Source organism: Spermophilus citellus, assembly GCF_964194105.1.
Source record: "Spermophilus citellus genome assembly, chromosome: 10".
NCBI classification, from domain to species: domain Eukaryota; kingdom Metazoa; phylum Chordata; class Mammalia; order Rodentia; family Sciuridae; genus Spermophilus; species Spermophilus citellus.
The window spans coordinates 111,104,080-111,129,024 of NC_138197.1; positions in this window are offsets into that span (position 1 = coordinate 111,104,080).

Below are 24,945 nucleotides of genomic sequence, written 5' to 3' on the forward strand. Positions count from 1 at the left end.
CCCTGTTCTGGTGATTTGTTACGCATTTGTAAGTCTCGCACTGGCTACAGCGCCTGTGCTCTTTCCCTGCACAAGTTAAGCCTCTCTTTCGCACAGTGTACCTCTGTTCTCCATCCTGCATTTCTTGTTTGGGTTGTTGACATCTTACACATCCAGTCCCCTAACCCAGAAACTTGAGACTCTTCCTGGATACCATCCATCCCCTCATTGGTAACAGTCACTACATCTTAAATGTCCATTATCTCCTCTCCAATCCCACGGTTTAGGTCGGGCCTCAATTGTCTCTTGCCTGGACCACTTCTATGGCTCCTGTCTGCCTGCTCTTGTCCCACTCCAGCCCATCACAAACCCATCACTGCCTTTCCCATTGCTTCCAGGAAGACTCTGCACTCTATAGCATCTTAGGATGATGTTGTGATTTGATGATCTTTGGTCCAGACTTCCCATTACCTCCAGAACCTTCCTCCTATTCAGGACCCCAGTAGGTTGTTCTAGTTACTGCTTCAAGGAAGGATTGTTGAAGCAGAAACAGGAAAGCAAAATCATCAAAGCTTTGGCTCCAGCATTCTATGAATTTAGGCAAAAGCCCTGAAGGACTCTGTGCGTACATTTTAGGCCTGTAGTTTTTGAAGGATCTGTGAAGGCTCACAGTCAGTGTTTCCCACCTGAGACTAGATGGAGCTTCTGTGGACTGGGGCCCAGGAGAGATGCAGGGAAAGTGTGAGACCTAGGAATCTGTCCCCGAGGAATCTGTCCCCAAGGAATCTGTCCCCAAGGGAAAGTTTGGCTTCCTGACTCCATGTTCCCATCCCAGTTCTGGGAAGAGGAACCACAGAAACCCCAATTGGGTTTGGGGGATTGGAAAATAGAAAGAGGACTGCACCTGACTTCCGGGCCAGAGCAAGGGAGCAAACGCAGGGCACGGCCGGCAGAGTTCCCTGGCACCCGTCTCTGTGGGAGCTGCAGAGCCCACTTGCCTGGGGTGACTGAAGATGGGGTTCACCTGAGTGGATTCTTAATGGGAGGCCAGGAACGAGGGCATATTAGTGGGTGTCAGCATAGACTGATGGGATGAAGGACCAGTCACTTCCCTTCTCCTGACCTGCTGTTAATATTTTAGCACTTTGCAAGCCCCCAACTAGATCCAACCTAAACATTGGTAGACAGTCTTTTTTTTTTTTTTTTTAGTTCTTTATATATCCTGGAGATTAATGCTCTATCTGAGGAGCAGGTGGCAAGGACATTTCACATCCACTACTAGACACACAAGAGATCTGAAATAGAGGTTTCACCCTCCCACTAAGTGTCCTTGTAAAACTCTTTCCATCCCCCTCCCCCCACCTCCTTGGAGAGCAAGCATTCCAAGTGTTTCCTAAAAGGTTGGTGCTCTGCATAGGAATGTAATTCTTTTATTTTTTTATTTTTAAAATTTGTTGTTTTTTTTTTTTTTTAGTTGTGGGTGGACACAACATCTTTATTATTTATTTATTTATTTTTGTGTGGTCCTGAGTACCAAACCCAGGGCTTCATGCATGCGAGGCAAGTGCTCTGCCAATGAGCTACAATCCCAGCCCCTAAAATTTGTTCTTTTTAGTTATACATGACAGTAGAATGTATTTTGACATATACATACATGGAGTATAACTTCTCATTTTTGTGGTTGTACATGATGTGGAGTTGCACTGGTGGTGTATTCATTTATGAACATAAGAAAATTATGTCTGATTCATTCTGTTTTCCTAATCCTATTTCCTCTCCCTTCCCTTTATTCTCTTTTGTCTAATCCAATGAACTTCCATTCTTCCCTCCACCCACCACCTTTATTGTAAGTCAGCATCCGCATATCAGGGAGAACATTCAGCCTTGGTTTTGGGGATTGGCTTATTTCACTTACCTAGTCTTTAGTTCCATCCCTGCAGATGCCATAATTTCATTCTTCTTTTTTATTATTGTTTTTGCTTTCTTACTTTTTTTGTTATAATTAGTTATATGTGACAGTAGAATGCATTTCAACTCATTGTATGCAAATGGAGCACAACTTCTCATCTTTCTGGCTGTACACAATGCAGAGTCACATCATTCGTGCAATCATACATGTACATAGGGTAATAATGTCCATCTCATTCCACCATCCTTCCCACCCCCACACTTCCTCCCATCACTCTCCTCTGCCCAATCCAAAGTTCCTCCATTCTTCCCTACCCCTCCCCATTTGGGATCAGCATTTGTATATCAGAGAAAACATTTGGCCTTTAGATTTTGGAGATTGGCTTATTTCACTTAGCATAATATTCTCCAGCTCCATCCATTTACCTGCAAATGCCATATTTTCATTCTTCTTTAAGGCTGAGTAACACTCCACTATGTATATGAACCACATTTTCTTTATCCATTCATCCTCTGAAGATCACCTAGGCTAGCTTCATAGCTTAGGGATTGTGAATTGAGCTGCTATAAACACTGATGTGGCTGTATCACAGGATGCTGATTTTAAGTCCTTTAGGTGTATGCAGAGGAGTGGGATAACTGGGCCAAATGGTGGTTCCATTCCAAGTTTTCTGAGGAATTTCCATACTGCTTTCCAGAGTGGTGCTACCAATTTGCAGACCCACCAGCAATGTATGAGTGTGCCTTCTCCCCCACATCCTTACATACATTTATTGTTGCCTGTATTCTTGATAATTGCCATTCTGACTGGAATGAGATGAAATCTCAGTGTAGTTTTAATTTGCATTTCTCTAATTGCTAGAGATATTGAACATTTTCATATATTTGTTGACCGATTGTATTTCTTCTGTGAAGTGTCTATTCCATTCCTTTGCCCATTAATTGAATGGGTTATTTGGGTTTGGGGCTTTTTTTTTCTTGTTTGTTTGTTTTGTTATGGTTTTTTTTTTTAGTGTTAAATTTTTTTGAGTTCTTTACATATCCTGGAGATTAATGCTCTATCTGTGGAGCAGGTGGCAAAGACTTTTTCCTACTCTGTGGGTTCTCTCTTCATGTTCTTGATTGTTTCCTTTGTGTGAAGAAGCTTTTTAATTTGATACCATCGCATTTATTGATTCTTGATTTCACTTCTTATGGTTTAGGAGTTTTCTTGAGGAAGTTGGTGTCTACACTGACATGATGGAGATTTGGGCTTACTTTTCTTCTAGTAGGAGCAGGGTCTCTGGTTTAATGCCTTTGTTGATAGGAAAGTAAGTCTTGAGGACTGTGGGATGATGTGAGAAGACAAGGAGAAAGGGATCCTCTCTGAGATTCGGCCCCAGGTACCTTTGCCTCATCTGGTCCCCTCACTGCTTTACCTGCTCTTGTTGGTCCTCCGAGTTGTCTCCACCACTACCTTCCCTGCCCGTTCCACAGTTCACCTTGAGGACATTCCCCATGAATTCTACTCCACTTGATCTGTGAAGTCCTGGAGAGAATCATATCCATGAAAACCATTCTACTTGTCATTCCACTTAGATGGAAGAGACAAGAGGGAAAGGGAACACTGCAGGCTTCTGTTTCTCCTTTTATCCCTCACCATTAAGCCCTCCATTGCCTAAGCTGTGTGGCCAGCACCATCTCACCTTGTAAGCAATCCTGACCCCCTGGGCTACCAATGGACTTTTGTAAGAATCTAGGGTCTTAGGAAGCTGGAGTGGAATTTTCTGGATTTGGAGGAAGTTGGCATCAAAGCCCTTGAAAACTTGAGTGTGAATTACATGTCCAGGGCCAGGGAAAGAAAGAATTATGGGCTATTAGAGAACAGACAAAACAGGCTGGAGTTGTAGCTCAGTGGTGGAACACTAAAGGTCCATCAACAACTAAAAACAGAAATTAAAAAAATGAAAATGGACAGAACCAAAGCAAATTGGTAGTCATTCATTCAGAATTTAATTGCCGATGCTCCTAACCACTCCATTCAGTGCAAACTGAGACTCCGCATAGAAGAAGAGACTCTTGAGAACACTGTTCCTTCATAGCAGAACCCAACAAGGACAGTTCCAGCTATGCATTTAATGCCTGGTCTTTGATTTGTGTCTAAAAAATATTTAGAAATGCCGAGTGATGGCAAACCAGGGACCACAAAGGAAACCAGAGAGAACAAAGAGAAAGCGCAGGGTTTTTGTTGTAGGCATGTACTGTGTGTGTGTGTGTGTGTGTGTGTGTGTGTGTGTGTGTACACATTATCCCACAAACTAAGGAACCCTAACCAACACGTCAGCCTCCAGTACAGCATCAGTCACTGATATTTGTTTCTTTGTGTCATGGAACTGATTCCCCTTTCCTCATTACACTCTCATCTTCTTTTAATCTGCCTTTCTCTTCCACTTCAAGGAAAATCCAGGCTTCCTGGCCCACTCCCAATCATGGCTTTTTGCTCACTTCCTATATTCATTCTGTTCTTTTTCACCACTTTCCAGGGAACAAAACAACCCTTCCTCACCCTCTTCCTTGCCATTTCTAAAGGGGTCACTCTTTAGCCAACCAGCTCCACCTTTCAGAAGCTGCTCTGTGGAAGAAGAGTCCCTTATTGACAATCGCTAACAAAACACCACAAACTGAGCGGCTGATAAACAGCCTTCATGGATTATCCCACAGTTCTCGGGGCTAACCCTCCTAATAAAGGTGTTGGCAGGACCCTACTGCCCTGAAACCTGCAGGGCAGAATCCTTCCCTGTCTCTTCCAGCTCCTGGGGTGGCCATAAGTCCTGGGCCTTCCTTCGCCTGCAGCTGGGTCCTGGAGTCTCTGCTTCCGTCACAGGTGGTGCTTTCCAGGAGGGCACTCTCCCCTGTATGTGTCTGTGCCCAGACTTCACCCTTCTTAATAGGACACCAGTCATATTGTATTAGGACAAAATCCAAATGGCTTCATTTTTGCTTCATTCCATCTTCAAAACTGTTTCCAAAGAAGGTGTCATTTCCAGGTCCCAGGGATGAGAATTTCAACTTCTATTTGGTGGGGAGACAGGCTACAATTCAACCCATAGCATAGTCCCCATCTCCATCTCTGGGTTAAATTAAAAACAAACAATAGAGCCTCCCCAGGAGTCTGACTCAAGAGGAGAAGCCCAAGCTCAAGACTTCTGGCCAAGCGATTCTGAGAAATCTAGAAAATTCTAGAAAAATCTAGAAAGGGAACCAGCTAGGCTTTGGGTGGACATATCCTCTTAGCCCATAGGCACTGCACCTGATAAGGAAGTGAAGGGTCTGCACAGGGCCCTTCAAAGCAAGGCATGGTCCTGAGAGGGCTACTTCCCACACAAATAACTGAATTGGAGTCTTTGGAAGTATGGTGGAATGGCAAGTACCTGGTTGTTTTACAAGCTTTCCCATGATCCTTATGCATTTTTCTAAAGCTTGGGTGCTAGGATAGGGTCCATCTTGCCCCTTTAAGGGTCTGAGGACAGGATTGACTCCAAGAGCATCGCTAACAGAAGGCATATAGCTGCCACATGTCACTCAAGCAAAAGAAGGGTGTTATCCAAGAAGGCAACCCAATCCTTTGGTGGAAAGGGCACTAGGGCAAACTGTATTTCTTTTGTTGAGCAATAAATCTGTATCTCTGTAGTTCCACCTTTTGCGTGTAATGTTATGCTCTGGATCTCCAAGAAAACTGTTCTCTTTTCCATAAGCACTTTCAGGTATTTCACAAAAGCTGTCATGTCCTTAATTTTTTCCTCCCAAGTCTACTTCTAGAGCAGTGCTTTATAACATAAGCAAGAGAGGTCTGACTTAAGAGGGGCATATTGGAATTGAGGGGGGCTGCCATGGTTTGAGTATGCAATTCATTCAGTGGAACCCAAATTTCTCCATGTGGCAGTTTGGGAGGAGGGGCCTAGTGGTGGTGGATATCTAGGGCCTGGGAGAGAAGCCATCTTGAATGGATTAATGCTTTTCTCATGGAAATGGGTTAGTTACCAGTAGGAGTTAGACCCCCTGTTCTCTCTTCCACATCACTTCTGCTCTCTGCCTTGAGTGGAAGCAGCACGAGACCCTCCCAGAAGGCCAGAAGATGCAAGAGCCATGCTCTTGGACTGCAGCCTCTAGAACTATGAACCCAATAAGCCCCTTTCCTTTATAAATTATACAGTCTCAGGTGTTCTACTATAGCAACTGAAAATGGATGGAGACCGGCCATTGTTCAGATTTGTTGTTGGTGAAGACATTTTGTTTGAAACCTCAAATGATATTATAGGAGAATATGAGATTTTTTTTTCTTCTTTTAATGTTTATTAAATAGGACCATAGCTTAGAAAGGACCTTCTCAGATGACAATAGGGATAGGGATTCCATCTCCTCCTCACCCCCCGATTTCTTCTCACAGAGGTAAAACAACTCAAGACTTACTTGGCAAAATACCTACAAGGACAAAAAAATATTAGAAGGTAAATTGTGAAAGATTTTGAAATAGGAAAAGGGATTATGCAATATCCTTTCAGTAGAGCAAGGCAAGGATCATCAAGTTCCATGAGGGTGTGTACCTTTGTCTTTGACTAATATGTTAATCAGGTTTCCATTGCTATTACAAAATACCTGGATATCTCGGAAGTATCTTCTAACTTCATACAGTCCACATTTCATAGCTCCAAAGCCTAAAATTTCAGTGTTATTATTGGCATGAACTTTGGAACCAGGCTGCCTGAACTCAAAACCCGGAAGCTTAAATATGTTCCTTGACCACCTGTGCCTAAGTTTCTTCCTGTGTAAATTGAGGGTACCTCAATGGAATTTGTGATGGATAAATGAGTTGTACAAAGCATTTAGAAAAGCTTAGGGACATAGAAAAAAGTATTCCATCTTTATACCCTTCAAGTGGCAAGGACAGAGATAGCTCTCTCAACTCTGGGATCTGCTGCTACTTGCAAGTCATGAGACCACATCCAGCTCCTATGTTGTTTCTGAGAATGAAAACAAATTTCTAATTTAGGACTCTTTGGGTATCACTACTTTCTAATTTTCTCCTCTGTCAGGACATTATTATCAAGTAAGGATTTATGTAGCAATTCTCATCTGAGGGAGCTCAATTTTTTTCAACACAATGAATTTATCAAATCACGACTCACTATCATAATAGCCCTTCAGATGGATCAGATGCACTTAACTGCATTGACTTATTTTGAACATCACATTGTAGCAGGCTTCAGGAGCCTCTACTCAAGCTAGGAAGAAAGGTCAGGTAGCCCAGTAAAACGGGAAAGACTATGCTGTCTTTTAAATAGAAGAATTGGGAAACAAAGAGGAATGGCCCACTTTGGAAAATGGGGAAAAGGGATTATTTTACATTTCTAAATCTGTTGCTGGTCCACAAATCTCCTTCAGAATTGAGCTGTTAGATTCCCTAGATTGGCTTTACAAGGGCCTGGTCCCAATTTTATCAGTCAGGATGGTAATGGTTCTGTTGTTAAAACAAACAGCTCCCCAAATCTCAGTGCTTTAAAAAAAATGTTGTTTCTAGTTCAGGTCACACATCCAGAGTGTATTGGCAATGATGTCTGTTCCATAGCATCCCCACTCTAGGACTTGGGCTGATGTTTCGAGATTGGCAGCAATAGAAAGGACTTTGGGAAATTGCAAAGCAGTTCTTGAACGTATTTGCTCCTAAGTGACCAACCTCACCCCTGTTCACATAGCACACGTCATGGGCATGTATAACTTTAAGCATAAGGGAGTTACCCCTCCCATGTGCCCCTTGCATGCACTCAGAGTAAAGGACTACTGAACGTCAGGTTCAGGTGGACATAGTAATGTTTCCCACACCAGTGCTGGCTCGCAGGCTCTGACTACTTTTGTTCTGAATTATTACCTTTGCTGTCACCATTTGGAAAGTGATGCAGTTCCATTTCACTTGGCCTCTCTCCTAACTTGGCAATATCCCAAATATTATCTGAATTCTGTGGGTGGGAACTAAGCTCTTCAACAGTACAAATCTGTTCCCTCAAACTGCTGGCTCTCTCTAAAATGGGGCCTTTGGTGTTGTCAAAAGTAAGCTCATTTTTCCTCCCGTTTTCTGCCTTGCCCAGCCCCCACCTGGGTCTAATAGTAAAATGCATCTGCATGTTTTAAACACTCATTATGTAAATGTATCAGAGTCCATATCCATCAACAGATAATTAGGAAGACTATATACATATTTATGAGTTCCCTTAATATTGCTTTAATGAGGAGATTTACTAGAAATACCAAATCAAGGAAGCAAGAAGAAAAATGATCATAACAACGATGAGCACATGTTTTCGGCAGTTCTTGGTAGTTCTGAGAGCTGTCAGAACATTCAAAGACGTGTCAGAACTCTGATTTCCTGTTAGCCTACCATAAATGGCAAGAAGAAAAGCTGAAGAAGAAGTTGATAATGTCACTCTAGGAGTCTTTGAGAGTAAGGCTATACTTTTTGTTTCAAATAGGAGATTTTTGAGGAACCAAAGTCTCACATTCCTACCACCTGTGAAAGAAAGGTCACTGCAGGGTGTGGTCAAAAGTTTGAGATGGCAGCTCCAGATGATGTCTTAGACATGCAGAGAGAGGGAGGCGTACAGTTGCTCTGTGCAGATTGGAAAAAGGTGCTTCATGGGAGAAGAGGAAATGTGCCTCCTGCTAGCAGGCAAAGCCCTAAAGGTACTGGGCTTGGTGAAGAGAACGCTTTGTGCAGGCATAAGTTCCCTGCCCCAGGTAGATGACGCCTAGTACCAGGACACAAGGTTAAGTGAGGGTAGTGTGGGCTTGAATCTGGCCTTCATGTGACAGTCAGCCAGGTTCCTTTGTATAGCACATAATCCTCACAGGGACAGCCCTATCTCGAAAACCCATGACTCCTCCCTAGGAGGTGGCCTAAGTCCACAGGAACAGTGAACCCATCCTCCTTCCAGGTCTACCAGCTGGGCCTCCCATCTACTTAAAAGCCTGCTCCCCCATCTTTGGGCCCTCTCCATTGCCTCTCTAGACTACCCACATAGTTGGGGCTTTTTTTGTTTGGGTTTGGTTTTTTCCAGATCTCAGTCATGTGGTGCCACCAAATTATAAAAAAAAAAAAACTGAGAGAAACAGTCACTGTGTGACCGGGAAGAAAAGGAACCTGGGATTTCTCCCTGCATAGCCCTGCTGTTGTAGGGGACAGACAGGCAAGGCACCGGAAACAGCTTTATGTGGCTGCAGCCAGGTCCAGAGGGTGCAGCTTTCTTTCCAATCAATTAATCCCCTGAACCCCGAATTCAGGTAGTTTCAGAACCTTATACCCAGCATGTAATGGAAGGACTCAGATGTTCAGTCTATAGAAGTTCACATAAAAGCAACTTTTTCTTTCACTGTTTTAGGCAAATTAACCTTTAAAGAAGGGGAGAGCTTCTTCTCCCCTTTCTTTTCTCCTCTTGCCAGCTGTAACCATGGAGCCCAATTGGTAACTTCTCGGATCTGTCTTTTATTATCACATTTTGCATTTGCAAACATACTTCTACAAACTACCATACTGGATAAATGTTTGTAAGAAATGAGCAAAGGGGTCTTCAGCACCTGGAGTGCTGATTTCTTCCAGGTCAAGTAAAATAGAGCAACAGGAAAATAGGAAGTGTACCTACATTGAACTTTTTAGTAGAGACTCTTTTGCTGACAGTCCTAAAATCAATCATGGTAAAGATTTCTGGAGAAGCTTAGTTAAGATTTTCTTTGGAGCAGGGGGTGCCACTATACTGCCTCTGCTGGTCTACCCATCTGGTCACCAAACATTCATTTCACTCTTTGTCCTTCACTCTGCATATCCTTATCCCAAGACCCCCCAGTTACTATACCCAGCTCAACATCTAGGGTCTCAGGAGTGCTGTGCAGCCCTGCCGTCTGGCCTGAGATCCAGTAAGTGGTGACTGGTGACCTAGAAGACAAGTAGTAGGAACAAGAAATCCAAAATTAAAACTCCCACTCAATCAGAGAGTAATGGAAGAACCAGCTCCCTCCCCACCCCCACCCCTGACCATGGAAGTTCTGAAGTTCCTTGATTTGACTAACGCTGGTCTCAGTGGAACCACCTCGCCTCATGGGCTGTTCTTCTTTGCATCTGAACCAGATGCTAACAAGGGTGCTTTCCTGGGAAGCTCCACAGCTTTGAGAGCTTGGTTCCTCCTGAAGAAAGCTTAGAGGTCTAAAATTGTTTTACAACTTCAACAATAGAAGGCTTGCGGTTTCTTTGCCTTAAACGCAGTGTCTCCTCTGTTCTGTTTGCATTTAGCCAGGATTGTGTCAGGAACCACGTCCACATCCATTCCAGACAGAATTCTCAAATCTGAATTTTTGTCTTTGCTTTCCGGTCCCTTCCTTCTCCCTCCTTCCCCCTCCCCCTCCCCCTCCCACTTTCTCTTTTCTTAATGAGTGGCATGCATCACATCTTCTCATATCCCACTGGCCAAAACTCAGGGCACATTTAACTGCAATGAAGACTGGAAAATATGGTCTCATTGTGTGCCCAAGTGGAAAAAAGAAATGGGACTTGAATATATATCCTTATTCCTTCCTCATCAGCCAACCTCTGTGGCCTGGGAGGTAAAGGTATCTATGTTGGCAATGCCCACTAAAAGCATGTGTTTGGAGTGAGGTAAATCCTCTTTAAAATTAGAGGCAGGGGGACATTATTTCCAAAAAAAAAAAAAAAAAATCTGAGGTAGACAGAGCTGTAGATTCCAACTGGAATAGCCAGGATTTTGAGTATTTTGGGGAGATCAGGCAAACTTAGAATGAAATATAGACTTGCTAGCCTGCGCACCTATGGCAGAGTTATAAGAATTCTCTGGACTTCCATTGCCTCAATTGTGGACTCAACATTATAACACTATTTCCTTCATAAATTATTGTCAACTTTTATTAGACAATGTTCATCAAGTACTTGGCACAATATCATGCAAGAGGAAATGTCAGTAATACCATAATGCGGAGAATAATTATGAGGATCAGCCCACAAACTCAAAAACTTGACTTTCTTTTCCTGTGTCTGAACTGTGCATGATCAGAGAAACTTCTCTAGTAACAAACTATGGTAATGATCCCTGAAAGTACAGTCTTTCCATGTCTGAACTTCACATCTGTGTTAAATTCCCATTCCTTCTGATGTCAGGAACTTAATCTCAGTCAATTCTCAGCCTCCCCAAAGATTCTGGAGCAAATATGAACCCAAGGTGGTGGCAGTAAGAGGTTAGACATCTGTCTCTCCATAGTGTCCCTTGTCCACTGAGAAAACTTTGTCATTTGTTCTAAGGTTTGTGTGCATTGCATCTGTACCCTCCCTTCCTCCCACCCACCAAGCATCTGCAGACCTGCAGGCTCATGTGTCAAGGGTGGATTACCCACAGTACACAGAAACATGCCCAGGTCATGCTGGAACCTCAAAAACTTCCGAGGCTGCCTTGGACCTGCCTATCTTGACTCATTTCCCAGATAAACCTTTTGCTTCCATCTCTCATTGGCTTGGGGGGCTCTTGGTTCTCCAATGCTATCTGGAGTTTCCATCATTCAGTGTCAATCAACCCCTTTCTCCCAGAATTCTAAATAGGGGGTGGGTCCTTAGTATCAAAGACTGCTCTCCAATATTCAAATTTGAAATGAGTAAATTATGTTAATTGAATTATTATGGCCACATTTCAAGGGCTCAGGAGCCATGTGGGCTGTGGCTACCATTCTAGAGAATACAATCAGTCACCCCAGAAAATTCTATCAGATAGCACTAGTCTAAGACATCTTCCTAATCTGGCTTCTTCCTCCCTCTCGTCTCAGCTTCTGTTATCTGAACTAGGGGAGAAGACTTGTTCTCGCCTGGTCTTACAATTTTACACACATCCTTCCCCATGTCTGAGCTTAGATTTTCAAACTCAAAAGCCAAGAAGTGACTGCTGTGTTCTCCCAGGTCATCTGTTCCACATCAAAAGCACTGAGGACAGGATGCCTTCCCCACCAAGAGAATGACCTATGCTTCCAGTCTTTCAGGACCCAGAGGATTCGTGGGACTCGGAACTTACCATTTGAAAACCAGGTAAGTCCCAGACAGTCAGGATGAGCTGGTCCCCCTAGTTAACAACGAAGCACAGGCTACCCGTGACTAGGGAGGAGAATATCCATCTTTTCATCTTAAAATGGCCCATTTTACTCTGATGAGAATGCACTCTAACCCCCACTCTAATCTAAGTTAGACTTGGATCTTGTGTTTCTTCTCCTTCTTGAAGTCTTCCTGAGCCCCACTCTCCCAGCCCTCTTCCTGCTAGGCCTTGCTGAATTTCTCTGGGTTCCTCCCTATTTAATAGGTGTCCATCTTCACATCACCCTCCCTTCTCCCTCCCCAGCCAGGGGACTGTTCCAGGGTGTGCCACTTCACCCTTCTTCACTCTGAGGTCAGATGAAGAGTGAGCCACCTGCGAGGCTTCCACAGCAAGGGCCAGCTCTGAAGACCCCCTTTGGGCAATAAACTAAGACCGTCCATAGGTTGTTGATAGGTGCCTTTTGGCCCATTTCTAACTGACATGATGCCAGTTTCAAACACAAAAGCTACTGTGGAGCTCAGCTGTATGATAAGGGACTGCCTTATCTTGGCTAAACCTGTCACTCTCCCCTCAATTGCCATCAGCCCCTCAGTCCTCTCCCTGACATGTTCCTGTCCTGGTTTATTAGTTTTTATGGAACCGTCTAAAAATACCTTCAGAGCAGCCACTTACAGGGTTAAGAAAGAAGAAATGAACCATTCAGAAAGCAGACAGGCCTTCTGCTTCACCCAGTTCCTTCCCTCCCGGAGACTCCAGGCTGATGGCCATCACACCTCGGGCTCTCTGACCCACAGACTGGATTCCTGCTGTTCTCTACTCCTGGAACGTCCTTCTTCCTCTACTAATCTGACCCTGCAAGGTCCCATGCAAGTACTGCCTCATCCAGGAAGCCGCTCATGAAATTGTCTTGGCTAAATCATGTGTCTCAACTGCCAACGTAACAGAAGGTTTGGAAAATAAAAACATTTTATAGAACCCCACCTGGGACTTGAATCAGAATCTTGGGAGGAAAGTTCTGGAAATATGTATTTTTTTCTTAAAATATGTTTTTACATGTTGATGGGCCTTTATTTTACTTATTTATACATGGTGCTGAGAATAGAACCCAGTGCCTCACACATGCTAGGCAAGTACTTCACCACTGAGCTACAATCCCAGCCCACTGGAAATATGTATTTTTTTAATATTTATTTTTTAGTTGTAGTTGGACACATACCTTTATTTTACTTATTTATTTTTATATGGTGCTGAGGATCGAACCCAGAACCTCACACGTGCTAGGCAAGCACTCTACCGCTGAGCCACAACCCCAGCTCCTGGAAATGTGTATTTTTAACAAACACTCCAGTTGCTTCTTTTTGAAAAATTTTTTTTTGATTGAGATATAAATCATCTACCATTAAGATCCACCCATTTAAGTTGTACGATTCAGTGGCTTTTAGTATATTCACAGTTTTGTGCAACTGTCACCACAATCCATTTTAGAACATTGTTATCATCTGACAAGAAACCCCATACCCTTAGCTGTCATCCTTGGATTTCTCCTCCCTCCTCTGCCCTAGTTCTAGGCAATCATGGATCTATTTCTGTTCCTATAGATTTGCCTATTTGGGACATTTCATATAAATAGAATCAGACAACATGAGGTCCTTTCTAACTGGTTTTGATCATCCCGTTAACTTTTCAAGTTTCGTTCATATTGTACTAGCAGGTATCAGGACTGCATTTCCTTTTATGTCCAGATAACATTCCACTGTAAGGCTGTGCCAAGTTTTATTTTTCCAATCATTAATTGGTATACATTTGGGTTGGTCCCCCTGTCGGCTATTATGAAGAAGGCTGTGCTATGAATATTCATGTGCAAGTTTTGTGTAAACTTGGCTATCTGCCTAGGCGTATAATTGCTGGGTCATATTGTAACTTGTGTCTCACTTTTTGAGGGACTAGTAGATGTTTTCCACAGTGCCTGTGCCATCTACATTCCCACTAGCAGCGTCTCAGGGTTCTGGTTCCTCAACGTCCTCACCCATCCTTGTTACACCTGCTTTTCGATTCTGGCCATCCTAGTGGATGTGCAGCGGCATCTCATTATGGTTTTGATGTACAGTAGCCCCATGGCCAATGCAGGTGCTTCTTATGCTCTCTGAGGTTTGAGTATAGTTCCCAAATGTAGTGATGGAGTTACCACCTTATGGCCCCTACTAGGTAGTTGGCTTCAAGAAACCCTGGAGTATATCACATGGCTGCCTAGGCCCCTTCCATGATTTTCCTGAGCCCAAGACATGATAAGAGCTATATAAAGCTCTAAACAGACATAGTTTACTCAAATTAACTCATTTAATCATCACCATCCCATGAGGTAGAGACTGTTGTTCTCACCATTTTACAGATGAAAAAACTGAGGCAGAAAAAAATTAACTCACTCAGGATTACTCAGGTGGCAAGTGGTAGAACCTATATTTGGATTCAGGTGGCATGATGCCAAGCTAGACTGACTCCTTCGGTAGATTTCTGGTAAGTCAATGAATAAGTTAAAACTCTGTACAAGAGGGAAAACCAATGGGCTACAAAGGCAGGGATCATTCTGCCATCCCCTGGACTCAACAATCATCTCTCAGCAGGAACAGAACAAGGAATCCAAACTGCCTGTTCCTACGAGTGACATCTGGACCCCTGACAAAACCCAATTCGTGATGTAGCACATAGAAAGTTTCATGGGCTTTTATTTTTTTAAAAAATCAGATAAGCACTAATCCTGAGCTCCAAGCCCACCAAGAAGTATTTATGATGGAGAATGCAAATAGAGACTGAAATAAGGAACTGGCATATGCAGTTATGGAGGCTGATAAGTCCAAAATCTGCAGGGCGGCCATCAGGCTGGAGACCCAGAGAAGAACAAATTTAGAGTTGAATTCCAAGAACCGTCTACTGGAGAATCTCTTCTCATCCGATGGAAGTCGGTCTTTTATTCTATTCAGACCTTCAACTGGTTGGATGAGGACAACTCAGTTATGGAAGGCAATTGGTTTGGTTTAAAGTTCATTGATTTAAGTGTCAATTTCACCCCAAAACAGTCTCACTTTCAGAAACATCGGAATCACACATGGCTGAGTGTCTGGGTACCATGGTCCAGCCAAGTTAACACATAAAATCAACCATCACACAGTTGACCCCAACCACAAGCATATTGCACTAAGTGACCCCTTGCTGACACCATGTGGAATGGAAAAACCACCCAGCTGAGCTAGGCCCAAATTCCTGGCCCCCAGAATCATGAGAAATAATAAATTACTGGTTTCAAATCACTAACTCTCTGGCTATTTGGTATATAGCAACTGTAAACTATCCTAAAGGAACGTACAACATGCAATTTCGTGGCTTTAATAAAAAAGGAAACAAGCATTTAATGTATAATTGCACAGTTGATGCACATTGAGAACAGAAGCATTCTTGGGTTGCATTTATTAAACACGTACCAGGTGAAATCCGTGGTAACTGTCAGACAAGGCCACTCCTTCCTTTCAAGCCTCTGGCTAATTTGCAGTAAGGACTGGGCTCTTGGCTGGTCCATTCCAGACCTTGGCTTCTCCCTCTGGGAGATGGGTGTGAGGACATGCATCCTCTCAGCCTCAGGAGCTCTCCTGAAGATGAAGAGAAATGAGAAACAAAAGTGCTGTGGAGGCTGGAATGTCCCTGCCAGCTGCTCCATGACCAAATAAACTCGCCCTTGCGCCAAAAATGCAAAATTGCTTTACAATGTATTTCTGAAATGGAAACATCTGGCCGAGGAAACTTAAAGGAAGCTGTAACCTTTCTGACTGAAGCAATTCCATCTAATAGCTGGTCCCCAGAGCCACCTCCTTCAGCTCTGATGACTTGCCCACTGCTGAGACTTCCACTTTGAAACATGTCAGCTATTTTTTTTTCCACATCTGCTTTTTCTATTTTTACTTTTGCCCAGGATAGAAAAGGAAAACCTTATAAATAGTAAATATCCCTCACCCGACATTCTGGCTAAGGGATATAAGTCTCTCCAGGATGTCTTTTAATCACAGCTACAGAGCAAACGGGACTGTTCCCAGATTGCACAGGAATTTTAGAAGCAGCCGGAGTGGGCTGTAGTTAGTCTATAGATGACTAGAGATTCCCGCCTGGGTTATGATGCGGTGAATCCAGGAGCCGAGTCCAACCACATCTAGGCTTTGTTTAGAAACCCCTCAGTGATTCCCTGATATCTCTGCATAAAGATCAAGCTCCTTGGCAGAGCACTGATATCCTCCATCTGGCCACTGCTTACCTCTGTCTCCCGTCTGTCATCCCTGGACTTTGCAAAAATTAACCCCTCACCTAGCACACCACCCGCTTTCTCCTTTTTTTCCAGCAAACTCCTTTGCCCTTCATCTCTGACTTTGAATGAGCTCTCTGAGAAATCTTCCCTAACCCCTCAAGACTGGATTTGAATCCCAGCGGCTCAGGAGGCTGAGGCAGGAAGATTACAGGTTCAAAGCCATCCGCAGCAACTTAGTGAGACTGTAAGCCACCTAGTGAGACCCTGTGTCAAAAAGGGTGTTGCTGGGGAGGCACTGGGGATGTGGCTCAATGATAAAGAGCCCCTGAATTCAATCCCTGGTATAAATAAAAGGAAAAAAAAAGACTAGATTTGATGACTTTTGTCTTTGACCCTTCAGCACTTGGACTTAACCTCTAAGGTAGTATCACATGATAAATTCCAAAAAGTTGAAGATATGACTCTCATACAAATGTATCATGAACCTGTGCCAATAGAAAAATAAGGCTGAATCAAAGAGACCTATGAGAAACTTAGAATAAATAGTAAATGAAAGAATGCTGAAGTCAGATCCTTGACTTGGATACATGAAACCCCAGTCCTTGGGGCTGTCTTTTCATTATTATTATTATTATTATTATTATTATTATTATTATTATTATTTTAGGTTGTAGATGGATACATTTTTATTTTATTTATTTTTATGTGGTGCTAAAGATTGAACCCAGTGCCTCACATATGCTAGGCAAGTACTCTACCACTGAGCCATAATCCGTCACAGCCCTTCTAATGGACAGAAATCATTTACATCTCTGCCAGACAAAAGTCATTTGCAACTTATTAGTTTCCTACAAGTTAAGGTCCAAGTTTGCAGGGTCTAGACACTAACTAGTAGTGACGGTAGGCCAAATCAAGGGTGTCAGATGACCCTTGGGCGGGTCTATAAGGCAACGCTTTAGAATCCCATTAAAATGCACACCACCATCATTCAGGATAATTTCTTTTACCTGTGACATGAGTACTTTATCAGAACTTCCGGTTGTCTTATCTGAAGCTCTGAATAAGTGGAGGATGGTGTTTTGTTCATTCTTGCAGCTCTGACCCTCCTTCAGTGCCTAGTACACAGTAGGCCCTCATAGAATTACTGTTAAATGGATTAAAAGGCTTTTCTCTTGGAGCATGGAAGTGCTTCCTCCAAGGGCCTTATCAATTTCCCACGAATCCAGGTTATGAGTGATAAGAAATCTGGGCAGCAACCCCAGCCCAGATCTCTCTCCAACCCCAGCAAAGTATCCCGATGACTTCGTCCCCTCAACTGAGTCTCCTGCTGCCCAAGCCCTGATTCCTGGCAATCAGGCTGAAGAGCAGGAAGAGAGGAGCCTGCCTTCCATGCCAGGAATGAGGAGTGATCAGCTCTTCCTCTGTCAAGGCCACCACCTGTCCCCACCTCCCCAACCCCCCACCCCCCGTCCCAGCAGAGAAGCTAGAGCGCTGCCCTCATGGCTGGTGGCCCGCAGCTGCTGGGCTGCTCTGGGAGCTCAGAGGCCCACTCTAATCCTGGATCCAACCCCCCAGGGACAGTTATTGGGGCTCCAGGCAGGTGGCTTATTATTCTAATAGGCTTAGGGGCGGCCAGCTTTTCTCACGGGTAATGAGCCTGGGTAATTCACATCAAGACTCATTTATGTACTTAGGAGCCTGCGTTGTAGCTCAGGGATAGACTGCCCTGTCTGTGACTTGTTTTTGTTAGCACAGGAGGTAGGTTAGAGAGGGGGACGAGAGTGGGGGGGGGGTGCCACACATCTTCAAGCTATTGTGGTCTGGAAAAGGCGGAAACAGCGTGGATGGGAGTGGCATTATGTCATTGTCATTGGATCCCAGAAAGAATTGAGAAGAACAGGGAGTTATCTGGGGTCAGACAAGGAAACAGTGGGAAGAGTCTGGCTTCTTGGCTCCAGCCACCCAGGGGCACCGGGAGGAGGCACTCGTGTGCTCCTGAAGCAGGGGGTGGCCAGGAAATCTGGGAAGTGGGTGCATTTGGCTCTCCTTTTCTCTAGGGAGCCTCCTGGGACCTACGTGTGCTCCCTTTTCTGCCCCCCACTACAAGTCCCAGATTTACCCTTGTTTTGTGAATTTTAAAGCTGTGATATTACGTTTGAGCATTTGAGATTTTTCTCTCCGCAAAAGCTGGGGGGTGGGGGGGGAGCGGGCAGCCAAATAATCGAACATTCATCCAAGAGCATTTTCAAGGACTCTTTAAAATACATTAGAATAACAGGAATAAACCAGAACTGTTCCAGAAGAATCCTGGACAAACTGAACCTGAGCTCACCTCAGAAACAAAAGGAACTGGGAATGTCACTGAACAGATGGAAAGATGTCTCTTGTTCCTTCCCAAAGGGGAGAGTTGAAGGGAAGGAAGGGGATTGAAGGGAGCAGAGATGTATTAATTAAGCTGCTCCCAATTGCATGTCACAAGAAAGCTGGAAATAATGAACTTCAGTTATTTCTTTTCCTCATAACGGTGGTCCAGAGAGAGGTGGATCAGTGGTTAAACCATGCCAGGGCTTCTGTAAGAATCTCTTGGCACTCTTCCTCTTTATTGCAAGATGGCTGCCAAGGCTCCATACACCATGTCTTGACAAGAGCATGCTAAAGATGCTAAGAAGGAGATATAGTATTTCTTCTTATCTTTTCCCATAGATTCTCTGGTTCCCAGGTAGCTCCCACCAGGGTTCTCCTTGGGTTTATTTGACCAATATTGGATCACACAGCTATTGCCAGAGCTTTAAGGAAGGCTGTAAGAGTAAAACCATGCATTTTCTGTGTCTGTGATGGGAATGAACTCTACTGGCCTGAAGAGAGGGTGGCCAAATGGCCACTGGTGGGCGATGAACAGCATCTACCACAAATAGCCTTCCACTAGTCCTTGCACTAAAGCAGCTCCCTGTGAGAGACTACAGCGAGCAACCTTCTAGGACTTCATGTGCCCACTGAGAAGAAGCTTTTTAAGCTTGAATCCATCCCATTTATTGATTCTTGATTTTATTTCTTGTGCTTTAGGAGTCTTGTTAAGGAAGTCGGGGCCTAATCCTACTTTTTCCTCTATTAAGAACAGGGTCTCTGGTCTAATTCCTAGGACCTTGATCCACTTTGAGTTGAGTTTTGTGCAGGGTGAGAAATAGGGGTTTGGTTTCATTTTGCTGCATGTGGATTTCCAGTTTTCTCAGCACCATTTGTTGAAGAGGCTATCTTTTCTCCAGTGCATGATTTTGGCACCTTTGTCTAGTATGAGATAACTGTATTTATGTGGCTTTGTCTCTGTGCTTCTATTCTGTACCATTGGTCTACATGTCTATTTTGGTGCCAATACTATGCTGTTTTTGTTACAATAGCTTTGTAGTATAGCTTAAGGTCTGGTATTATGATGCCTCCTGCTTCACTCTTCTTGCTAAGGATTGCTTTGGCTATCCTGGGTCTCTTATTTTTCCAAATGATTGCTTTTTCTATTTCTATGAAGAATGATGTTGGGATTTTAGTTGAAATTGCATTGAATCTGTATAGAACTTTTGGTAATATGGTCATTTTGACAATATTAATTCTGACTACCCAAGAGTATGGGAGATCTTTCAATCCTCTAAGGTCTTCTATTTCTTTCTTTAGTGTTCTATAGTTTTCATTGTAGAGGTCTTTCACCTCTTTTGTTAAATTGATTCCCAAGTTTTGGGGTTTTTTTTTAATGCTATTGTGAATTAAGTACTTTTCCTAATTTCTCTTTCAGAGGATTCATCACTGGTGTATAGAAATGCATTTGATTTATGGGTATTGATTTTATATCCTGCTACTTTGCTGAATTCATTTATTAATTATAGAAGTTTTCTGGTGGAATTTTTATAGAATCATGTCGTCAGCAAATAATGATAGTTTGAGTTCTTCTTGTTCTATTCCTATTCGTTTAATTTCTTTCATCTGTCTAATTGTTCTGGCTAGAGTTTCAAGGACTGTGTTGAATAGAACTTGGGATGGAACCACCATTTGACCCAGCTATCCTACTCCTTGGTTTATACCCAAGGGATTAAAAACAGCCCACTACACTGATGCAGCCACTTCAGTGTTTATACCTACACAATTCACAATAGCTAAACTGTGGAACCAACCTAGATACCCTTCAATAGATGAATGGATAATGAACTGTGGTATATATACACAATGGAATATGACTCAGCATTAAAAGAGAATAAAATTTATGGCATTTGCAGATAAATGGGTGGAGTTGGAGAATATCATGCTAAGTGACGTAAGCCAATCCCAAAAAACCAAAGGCTGAATGTTCTCTTTGATAACTGGGTGCTGATCCGTAATGGGGGGTATGGGAAAAAAATAGAACTTTGGTTGGGCCAAGGGGAGGGAGAGGAGGAAAGAGGGCATGGAGGAAAGAAAGATGGTGGAATGAGACAAATATCATCACCCTAGGTACATGTATGACTGCATATGTGGGCAACTCTACATCGTGTACAACCAGAGAAATGAAAAGTTGTGCTCCATTTGTGTACAGTGAGTCAAAGAGCTTTCTGCCGTCATGTACAACTTATTAGAACTAATAAAAAAGAAATTTAAAACATATGCCCACTGAGACCCTGAGAAGTTAGCTATGACCACGTTCACACATCCTCTCGGACTGCACGCTCTTCTTCTAGGAAGTGCTTCGCCTTCGCTCCTGATGCTTTTTGGCTGCCCTGGGAGCCTAAGTCCTGAGCTCTAAAGTGCTCAGGATTCAGATCTCTAAAGTGGGGCTTGAATGTGCCAGACAAGGGGCCACTGGGGGCAGGGGAGGAGAGCTACCGAACAGAAACACTTGGGTCTCAAAGGATAAACTTGGACAGAGCCTCGAAAGCCTGACCAGGAATTTAAAGCCTGACCATATTTTAAACAATGGTCCATCGCCAACCCTTTCTTCCAATGAAACCCAATGCACAAGACAAATCATCTTGGGAAAGCATTAGCTGAATCAGAGGTGGGCCCTAGAGCCTGCTGGGAGAGAGGAGTGGTCAGTGCTCCCCAGGAGCCCTCTCTGAGCCAGACTTGGAATTAACCTCCTTTAATCTTCACAGATCTCTGTGAAATGGGTCCTATTGTTACCATCATTTAACAGACGAGAAAATTTGAGTTTTGGTAAATTAGTGACCTTAAGCATGGTCTCCCAACTCCTTATTTATAGGCATAGAACAGTACTAGCAAATTGTTGGTAATTTGATTAGTAAATTTTTATTAGAAATTACTATTCATGTTATCACCCCCAGTTCCTTAAAGGTTCTATCTGGTTTCCTCTTTCCTTTGTCTGTCCACCTTTCCTCTGGGTGATGTTTGAGTGATAAAGGCTTTATCTCTACCTCCTGGCTGTATGGAGCTCTGTTCTGCCTCAGGATCTCTGCACTTGCTGTTTCCTCTGCCTGGAGTGCTTTTTACCTGCTCCTTTCCTTCAAGTCTTAAACTCAAAAGTTTTCCCAGCTTCTTTAAGGTATCTCCCTTCTTTTCTGTAATAGCACCCTGTTTATTTCCTTCGCTGTGTTTATCAATGAAAGCATCTTATTTTCTCATTTCTCTCTCTCTCTTCCAAACTTTGCCAGGGCCTTTCTGAGGTCAGGGACTTCATTCTTGATTTATCCCCTTTGGTTAGAATAGCACCCAACACATAATTGGTGCTCAGTAAATCTCCTGAATGCTTAAAATGGATTTAAAAGTTGAGACCCAAATCCAAGTTTAAGTGGTAAAAGCCTGTGGCTATGACCAACTGACTCAGAATTTCTTGGAACATAAATTAGAAAAATACTGATCTCCTCTAACCCTTCTTATTTTAAGACATGAAGATAAGTCCAAGAGATTTCCCCCTCAAGATTGTAAAATAGTAGCCGACTTAAGAAAGAATGTTGGACCTGGAGACTGAAGACCCCATTTATAAGCTAGTGGTCTTCAAGAAACTGCTGGCTACCCAGCCTCAGTTTCCTTATTTGTAAAATATTGATAAGACAACCTGCCTACAGAGTAATTTTGAGGTCCACATGAAATCAGGGAGGCAGACAAGGCTAGCACAGTGCCCAGCTCACAGTAAGGGCTCAGCCAAAGAGAATCTCACTTCAATCCAGGCCAAAGCTCTTCAGTGCCCCACATTCTCATGGCTCCTTTGTACCCACCACATAATCCTCCCAACAGTTCACAAGGCTGCATTTTTGCAAACCATGTGTTTTATGTCAGGACCATAGGAGCAAACATGCATGAGCAGGGTCCTGTCTCAGTCTGTTTCTGCTGCTATGACAAAATAGCAGAAACTGAGTAATTTATAAAGAAAGAAATTTATTTTTTTACTCTCTGAAACAAGTCCAAGATCAAAGCATCAAGGGATTCAATGTCTGGTGATGGCCGTTTTCTGCTTCCAAGATGGTGCCCTGTAGCTGCATCCTCACAAGGTAGACGGCAAGAGGGAAAGAGAGATCTTGCAAATTCCTCCAAGCCCTTTTCTAAGGAAACTCATCCCATTTGTGAGGGGACAGAGCCCTCATGACTTGTCCATCTTCTACAGACCCAGCCTCTGACTGCCGTCACACTGGCCATTCAGTTTCTACTTTTGGATTTGGGGGGTCACATGGAGATCTTAGCCAGTCGGAACAATCCATTTGTGAACCCCTGCTTCAGAGCGCAAAGTGCGATCCATTGTATCTAGGGTCCTAGGCCAACCAGCGAAGGTTGAATTGAACTTGTACTGCAGCCTGGGCGCTGGGGGAAAGAGGTGGGGGTGCTGTCACTTGTAGAACCCATTACCTGAGCAGGCGGGGAGGCATGGGTTGACAGAGGTTGTGGGGGGGGGAGTGGAAGCAGGGCAGGTCTCCGTCAGCTCACCCCAGGAGAAAAGAAGGAGGTTCCCCAGATGGGGATGCCCTTGGCATTTCACAATAGGCCTAGTCATTAGAGGGGCAACGAAAACGGCAAGCTCCCCTCTGCCCATCTTCACAGACAACAGGGTATCGGCATTAACCAGCGCAGACTGCAGGGTCGCAAAGACTGAGGCTCGGATTCTGGCTCTGCCCCTCACCAGCGGTGCGCCATTAAACACACAACCTTAATTTCTCTGAGCCCTCATTTCCTCAGCTATGAAATGCGGATAACAGTAACCCCGAGTATTGTTATGCACTAAATCATCATGAGGTTCAACAGGGATATGGAAACCTCTCTGCCTAGTCTTGGCATAAACCTGGGGTTAGCCATTTATATCAATTTATACTGTACTAGACAGGGAAAAAAATTTGATTGTTTTTAGTTGTAAAAATATTATAAATAAATAAAAATAAAAAGACCTTTATTTTTATTTATTTATTTTTATGTGATGCTGAGGATCGAACCCAGTGCCTCCCACATGCCAGGCAAGTGCTTACCAGTGAGCCACCACCCCAACCAGGGAAATTTTTTTAAGTAAAAGAAAGAGACGGGGGTCCGGGTCTCAAAGGCAGGCCATTTTGCTGTCTCTGCTTCTTTGCATTTTGCAACCAAGAAGGCCTGCAAGACTCAGCCTGTCCTCAGCCCTTATGGCCATCCTGTTTCAAAACAACCTTGGGCCACAGAGTTGGAGGCTGTTATCTTTTACAGAAACCAGACTTCTCCGTTCTGGCCTCCCCAAGTGCAGCAGGAGAATACCACGGGTGCCTGAACCTCTGCATGTTTCTATCGGTTCCAGCAAAGCAAGGCTTCTAGCAGAGAGATCAGTAACCTGAATAAGAATTGAAAAAGGAGAGTCTGAACCCCTCTCTGTCCATCCTGTTCCAGGGAACAATGAACACACAGTAATGGGAAATGGCTTTTTTTAATGTGTTGGTGCTGGTCCACCCCTGCCAGACGCTATTATTAACTGCAATATTAATAAATGCTCCTGGCATATGGCAGATGTTCAGAGTGCTGGAGAGTTTCAGAACATGCCAACAAGCAACCTGCCTGTCCCCAGCAGCTCAGGGGCAGGAAGGATACATGGTGAGGTCCAAATGGCAGAAACAGTGACGGGAGCAGTTATTCTAAGTGAGGGAGACTTTTCTGGGTTTTGCTGGAAATCAGAGGGACAGGTGTTGGCATCCACTAGCTGGCTGCTGGTTCACTGGAAAGATGGTGAAGACAAGGAGAAGCCACTCCGAATGTTGCCCCTGCCACCCTGGAGCCTTGGGTAGGGGAGGCTAAACATGTGCCCAGGCTTGCGACTCAGCGAGGTCAGGTTGGGACAGAGACGGCTAATTGTTCCCCTGAGGTTATTCTGTTTCTCATGGTAGGAATCCAGTTCTCTAGGTTAGCAGGGACTTCAGAATAGGACTCCCCAATGCTAGCTGCAGACACCCCAACCCCGGCTCCATGGCTGTGTGTGTGACTGAAGGCTGGCCAATCAGATGAAAACGGAGGCCATGTGTGTAACTTCTACATCACGTTTGTTTCGTGTTTTTGTGGTCATCTATCAGTGTTCCAACCCGGCAGTCTACCTTTCCCCTCCCACAGGCTGGGAAGCAGCGGCAACCGGAGAGGGAGCCCCATGTTGGGAATGGCAACTCTGCCCAGCCAGCCTCCCATCCCAGCCTCCCAACCTCTCCCCTGCCTCTGCTCCATGAGTGGAAGAGAAGTTTCAACCCTGCT